Source organism: Rhinolophus hipposideros (assembly GCF_964194185.1).
Source record: "Rhinolophus hipposideros genome assembly, chromosome: X".
NCBI lineage: Eukaryota > Metazoa > Chordata > Mammalia > Chiroptera > Rhinolophidae > Rhinolophus > Rhinolophus hipposideros.
Genome location: NC_138046.1, coordinates 110,677,136 through 110,683,940, shown reverse-complemented (window position 1 = coordinate 110,683,940; position 6,805 = coordinate 110,677,136). Strand labels below are relative to the sequence as shown.

Sequence of the window (6,805 nt, the reverse complement as noted above, 5' to 3'; positions counted from 1 at the left end):
ACCTAAAGCAATATATAGATTTAATGCAATCCCCATCAAAATCCCAATGGCATTTTTTTAAAGAAATGGAACCAAAAAAAATCATCAGATTTGTATGGAACCACAAAAGACCCCAAATAGCCAAAGCAATCCTAAGAAAAAAGAACAATTCTGGAGATATCACACTCCCTGACTTCAGCTTGTACTACAGGGCAACAATAATCAAAACAGCATGGTACTGGCAGAAAAACAGACACAGAGACCAATGGGATAGAACTGAAAAGCCAGAAATAAAACCACATAAATATGGACAGATAATTTTCGACAAAGGAGCCAGAAACATACAATAGAGAAAAGACAGCCTCTTCACTAAATGGTGCTGGGAACATTGAAAAGCCATGTGCAAAACAATGCAACTAGACTGCTGTCTTTCACCATGTACCAAAATTAACTCCAAATGGATCAAAGACCTAAACATAAGACCTGAAACAATAAACTGCATAGAAAAAAGCATAGATACTAAGCTTATGGACCTTGGGTTCCAAGAGGATTTTATGAATTTGACCTCAAAGGCAAGGAAAGTAAAAATTAAAATAAATGAATGGGATTATATCAAACTAAAAAGCTTCTGCACAGCAAAAGAAACCATCGACAAAACAAAGAGGCAACCAACTGAATGGGAGAAGATATTTGCAAACGCTTCCAGTAAGGGGCTCATACCCAAAATATATAAGGAACTCATACAACTCAACAACAAAAAGACGATTTTAGATTTTGAAACAGCCTAGGTCTGGGTCTCCCAGGCGTGTGGTGGTTGTTTGCCGGCATAAAGGATGGAGAAAGCCTGCAGCTCTTTGAACAAACTTCTCGCTCTGCCCGTAAACAAGAGACACATACCATGGAGGCCGTGAAGCTCATAGAGTTTCACCTGAAGCAGACACTGACCAGGCTTGTGACACATCTGTTTGGAGATGGACTGGACATTAGATGGGTAGACTGCTACTTTCCTTTTATTCACCCTTCCTTTGAGATGGAGAATGGCTGGAAGTTCTTGGCTGTGGAGTGATGGAACAACTGGTAAATTCAGCTGGTGCCCAAGATAGGATCGGTTGGGCCTTTGGCCTGGGATTGGAAAGACTAGAAAGATTCTCTATGACATCCCAGATATCCGTCTCTTCTGGAGCGAGGATGAGCGCTTCCTGAAGCAGTTCTTCTTGTCCAATGTCAACCAGAAGGTGACATTTCAGCCTCTCAGCAAATATCCTGCTGTGGTAAATGACATTTCATTCTGGTTGCCCTCTGAAAATTACACAGAAAACGATTTTTCTGGCTTGGTCCGAACAATTGGAGGAGACCTGGTGGAAAAAGTTGATCTTACAGACAAGTTTGAACATCCAAAGACACACAAGACCAGTCACTGCTACCGAATCACCTACCGCCACATGGAGCGGACCCTGTCCCAGAGGAACAGGTGAGGCGCGTCCACGAGGCCATGCAGCAGGCCGCAGTGCGGCTGCTGGCAGTGGAGGGCCGGTTTTGATGACACCTACGCCACGGCCCTCTCAGCGCTTCTGGATTAGCTGGTGGGGAAAGATATTGTTTGTAAACTGGACCATCGGTCACCTTTTGATAAATGGATCAGTTTTAAGACTTTCAGAAAATAAAGGATCACCCTTGAGAGAAAAAAAAGACAAAAAATCCGATTGAAAAATGGGTAGAGGACATGAACAGAAACTTCTCCCAAGAAGACATACAAACAGCCAACAGATATGAAACAATGTGCAACTTCACTAGCTATTAGGGAAATGCAAATCAAAACCACAATGAGATACCACCTCACACCTGTTAGAATGGCTATCATTAACAACACAAATAATAACAAGTGTTGGAGGGAACGTAAATTGGTACAACCATCTGTGGAAGGCAGTGTAAAGTTTCCTCAAAAGGTTAAGAATAGAATTACCATACAACCCAGCAATCTCCTGGGTATCTACCCCAAAAATCTGAAAACATTTATCCGTAAAGATATACCGTATATTATAGTAAAATAAGCACTCATCAATCAAAAATAAACCAATAAAAAGCAATTTAAAAACACTTTACCAAAAAAAGATATGTGGATAGTGAATACATACATGAAAAGATGTTCAACATCATCAGTCATTATGAAAATGCAAATCAAAACTGCAGTGAAATTACATTACAAATCTATCACCATGATTAAAATTAAGAAAACTAACTCTACCAAGTGCTGATGAGGAACTCTCATACATTGCTGGTGGGAATGCAAAATGGTACAGCCACTGTGGATCACATAGTATGTAGCCTTTTGAGGCTGCCTTCTTTCACTTAGCATGACGCATCTGACATTAATTCTTGTCGTTGCCTGTATCTGTAGTTAGTTGCTTTTTATTGCTGAGTAGTATTCCATTTTATGGATATACCCATTTGTTTACCCATCCCCCCATTGAAGGACATTTGAATTGTTTTCAGTTTGGGATAATTATGAATAATGCTGCTTTAAAAATTCACATACAGGTTTTTATGTTATCGTAAGTTTTGATTTCTTAAGGGTAAATACTTAGAAACAGGATTGCTGAGTCATATGGTAAGTGTATATCTAACTTTAGAACAAACTGCCAAACTGTTTTCCATAGTGGCTGTGCCCAAATGGCAAAACTATAGGGACAGAAAACAGACTAGTGGTTGCCAGGGCGGAGGGGAGAGGGGCAGGAAAAGGCTGGCTACAAATGGCCCCAAGGGAATGTAACTGTTCTATTGTTTGATTGTGGTGGTTGTTACACAACCGTATATAAACCATAGCTTATAGAACACTCATACACACTAAAACAGGGAGTTTTATGTATGTAAATTATATCTCTACCAGAGGATATGGGGGGGTGGGGGTGGTAGATGAGGGTAAGGGGGATCAAATATATGGTGATGGAAGGAGAACTGACTCTGGGTGGTGAACACACAATGGGAGTTATAGATGATGTAATACAGAATTGTACACCTGAAATCTATGTAATTTTACTAACAACTGTCACCCCAATAAATTTAAAAAAAATTATATCTCAATAAACCTGAATGAAAACCATTCATGTAGACAGAATGCATAGAAATCCTAGGACATCCTATGCCATATGGAAACAAAAGATCTGCAATAGCAGATGGCTTCCCATTGCCTTCAGGATAAAAATCTAACTTCTTTAGTAGGATGCATGTGGCTTTTAATCATGTTGCCGCTGCCTGTTTCTAGGAAATAGGCATTATTAGTTCCATTTGGGTCTCATCTCAACAATGACTATACAGATTTGGGTGTTTCTATTGTTTTTTTATCTTGTTTTCAGCACTTCCAATCTAATTCCATTGACTTCTGAAGTCATGAGCGCCCTGTTGTAATACCTAGACCATACCAAGCCTTCTCACCCAACCTTGGCATACAGCTCAGCGACAGACCCCTTGGCAGCGTCCCAGAACCTCCTCACACACAAGCAGCCAAGAAATGGGTCCTCACGTTCCCAGCCTGGCCTCAGAGGACTGAACCAGACATACACATACGTATATATGTACATGCACACGTTCCCTGTAACATTTTGGTGAAGCTCTTTATGGATAACCTGACTCCTTTTATTCTCTGCTGATTCAAGCATAGCACAGCTCGACACTGCTATTGCTAGAGTGCAATGTCTAATTAACAACAGCAAAATCCGAAGCAGCGGGAGCCTGGAAGTAGCACTCTCCGGCTCTCATGTAGCAGTTTTTGCAAATTGGATCCACCAAATAGTCACAGCGAAGATAGAATGAACTTTACTATCATATCATGTTTGGACCCTGACTTCTAATATAACTCTCAGCAGTATCTAGAAAAGCAGGCTTTGCACCCCTGATTTTACCAGGGGGGAAAAATTTCGCAATAGAAAAAATAATAATTAAGCAGGCTCTAAAGAAAATAATTTCACGTATGCATTCCAAGTATTTCATGCCGGTATTAAAAATAGCAACGATGGCTCAAAATGAAGTGAAGATGAACCTATCAAAGACATATGGTTTTAGCAAAGCAGTCTGTGACAACCATTACAAATGCTTGAGGGTCTTTCTCAACTATATCTAACTTCAGAGTCATCCATGTTCCATGCGAAAATTAAATCTCCGTTTTAGTATGATTATCACTGCACATGTTTTTTTAAATTTTTAATGTTCTCTCTCTTTTTAAATTTAAACCCTTTTTAAATTTAAACCCTTTAAGTGATTGAGTTTTGCTTTGTTAAAACTCTTTCTTTGGATTCTGGGACTTCACCTTCTCATTCTTTTCCTACATATATAAGCAACTCCTCAGTCCATCTTCTAGTGGTTCTTAACTGAATTTAGGGCATGTCCGTCCCACTCCCCATCCTGATGGAAATAATCCTGTAATTTGCAACATTGGATCAGAATGTTGCACGTAAGAAAAGTATGGAAACACAAAAACAGTTTGGAGTGCTCTGTTCTGCACTCAATTCCTGAAACATCCCACCTACTCCTCTGTTTTTAACTACTCCCTGATTTCCAAACATGTGTCTCTAACTCCAGACTTATTTTCTGAGCTTCTTATCTAGTGGTCTACCTGTCTGTTAGGGGTACCACAACCAAAGAATCCAAAAGTAAACTCATCCTTTCTCCCCATCCATTTCCCCAACATATTCTCTTTTGTATACTCCATATCTTAGCAATAATTTCTCAGATATTAAGTCTTGCCAATTCTACCTCCTAATTATCTCTTGAATTTGCCTTTCTCTTCATTTTTACCACTATGGGCTTTTTCTATAGCAACTGGTTACTTCCCCTATCTCCTGCCTTTTACACATACAAATTCACTCCTCCGTTGCAGTGTGTGCCTTAGATCATAACTCTTCCCGAAGCTCTTCCCAACCAAGCTCTCTTCCCTCAATCAGGTTAGGCCCTTCTTCCTCCAAGTCATGTACTAATTATCCTTATCCCTACTAAAATAAACTATAATGAATTTGTGTATAGGTGCTACTCACCTAAGAAGATGAGCCCTGTGAAGAAACAGATTACTTATTTATCTATATATCCTAGCACTCGTTCTCAATCACCAGATGGCAAATGCATGAGTGATTTAAGTGTGGAAGAAATCAATTACTGAGCCATCAACGGTTGTTTATTTTCCTAAACAGTCCAACTATATTTTCTAATTGTCCCAAATGAAAAAGTTCCTGCTAGCCATGATCATTTAAGCAACTGAAACTGCTATATTGGCATCTATTGTGACAATAACTATAAAAGAAAAATAAAACCTTGTTACATATCTGGTGCTCTGAGTAATAACCTTGAAAACAGGCCATAAAATTTCCCCATTTAAAAAAGTCCCAATGATGAGGTCTCTGCCATAGTAATAAAATCCTGGTAAACACCATGACCATTTATTTAGGAAAAGAATGAATTTGTAACCTCAAGTGTTAGAGTCTAAAGGCAAAGGAGTCGATAGAGCCAAGAAGAAAATCCCTGCCACATTTAAGAGGACTAAAAATGTTATTACCCTGGAATATTCCAGGTCAAATTCAAGATGGATCATTCTTTGACATTTTAATAGGTGCAAATTAAATATGGTGATGGGAACATTTCATACCAAGTGAGATCTGCAATCAGACCATAAGAAAGCTTTCTTTAAAAAAAAACTTGGATTGAGTACCTTTATATTCACATATATATGCACAGATAATGAATGGACTCAGATGAGAGAATAGCAAAGCTCATCTATTCAAATAAAAGGGTGAGTCAAAGAAAGACAATCACCACTGTTGTTTTTCAGAGTAAGTTAAATTTATTATTTCTGTTGTCTGTCATCGTCAATTGCAATGAGGATAGAAATGAGCAGTCTGGGAAATCTCTAACAAGCCAGGTGCCCCTGCTCAGCTACATATAACTTAGACTCTGACTCATACTGACCAGAAAAACAGAATAATTTGTCTGAACATTTAAAATACCACAGAGATAATGGAAAACCTAAGCCAAATTTCAGTCATTGCCCCAACAGGGTGATAATGTCTTGCGATACTGACATATCCCTTAAATTGTAAAGCAATTTATTTGTCAAAATTGAGCCTTTCCTGTTTGGCTCAAGTTCTACTCTTTAATGTCTTCCTACAGCTCAATCAAATTTTACCTATTTATATTTCCAAAATCAGTGGTAACCAAGTGTTTCAGTCAGGGTCCCAGTTGGGTTGGTACATTCAAATTAGATTAGTTTAAAGAAGATTTATTTTAAAAGGAACTCTCTTTAAAGGTGTGGGCAAGATGCAGAGGAACCACAAGTAGCCCATGGCTAATAATATAGGGGCAGTTACAACTACTGGTCCCAAAGGGAGACGGGAAGGGAGCAGTTTCCAGAACGCAAAAGGAGAGAGTTGTGTGACGAGTACTGACCTTCAGTAGGTCTCAGCCAGCCCAAGGTGACCTTGCAGGGAAGGAGTCAGGAGATAAACACCTGATCTCACTCTCTCTCTCTCTGACCTTCTTCTGGGGACACCATGGGCTGCACCTACCTGGAAGCCAGAAGACAGGGAGCACCTTGATGAGATCCATATGGGCCAGCATCCCAGGGCAGAGAGCAAGGTAAAGACAAAAGGAGAACGGCTCTGGAGGGACCAATGAAAACTATGCAACACTCCATGTTTTAGGAGGATAGTTTTTTCCCCAATCATCATCTACCCCCACTGAGTGACTCCTGTACGCAATGTGCTGTTAATTATAAGAACATGGTGGGGATGGGGTAAAGGAGGTTGTGAAGGTAGAGAAAGTCACAAAGGAAGAAAGAACTTTT

At 39.6% G+C, this 6,805-nt stretch overlaps 1 pseudogene across 1 annotated transcript; it reads left to right on the top strand.

Moving 5' to 3' along the window:
* Window positions 1–799: 799 nt before the first annotated feature.
* On the top strand, window positions 800–1,519 carry LOC308494886 (phenylalanine--tRNA ligase, mitochondrial-like; annotated as a pseudogene). The gene has a single exon. The product of its transcript is annotated as a phenylalanine--tRNA ligase, mitochondrial-like (transcript).
* The last annotated feature ends 5,286 nt before the right edge of the window (window positions 1,520–6,805 follow it).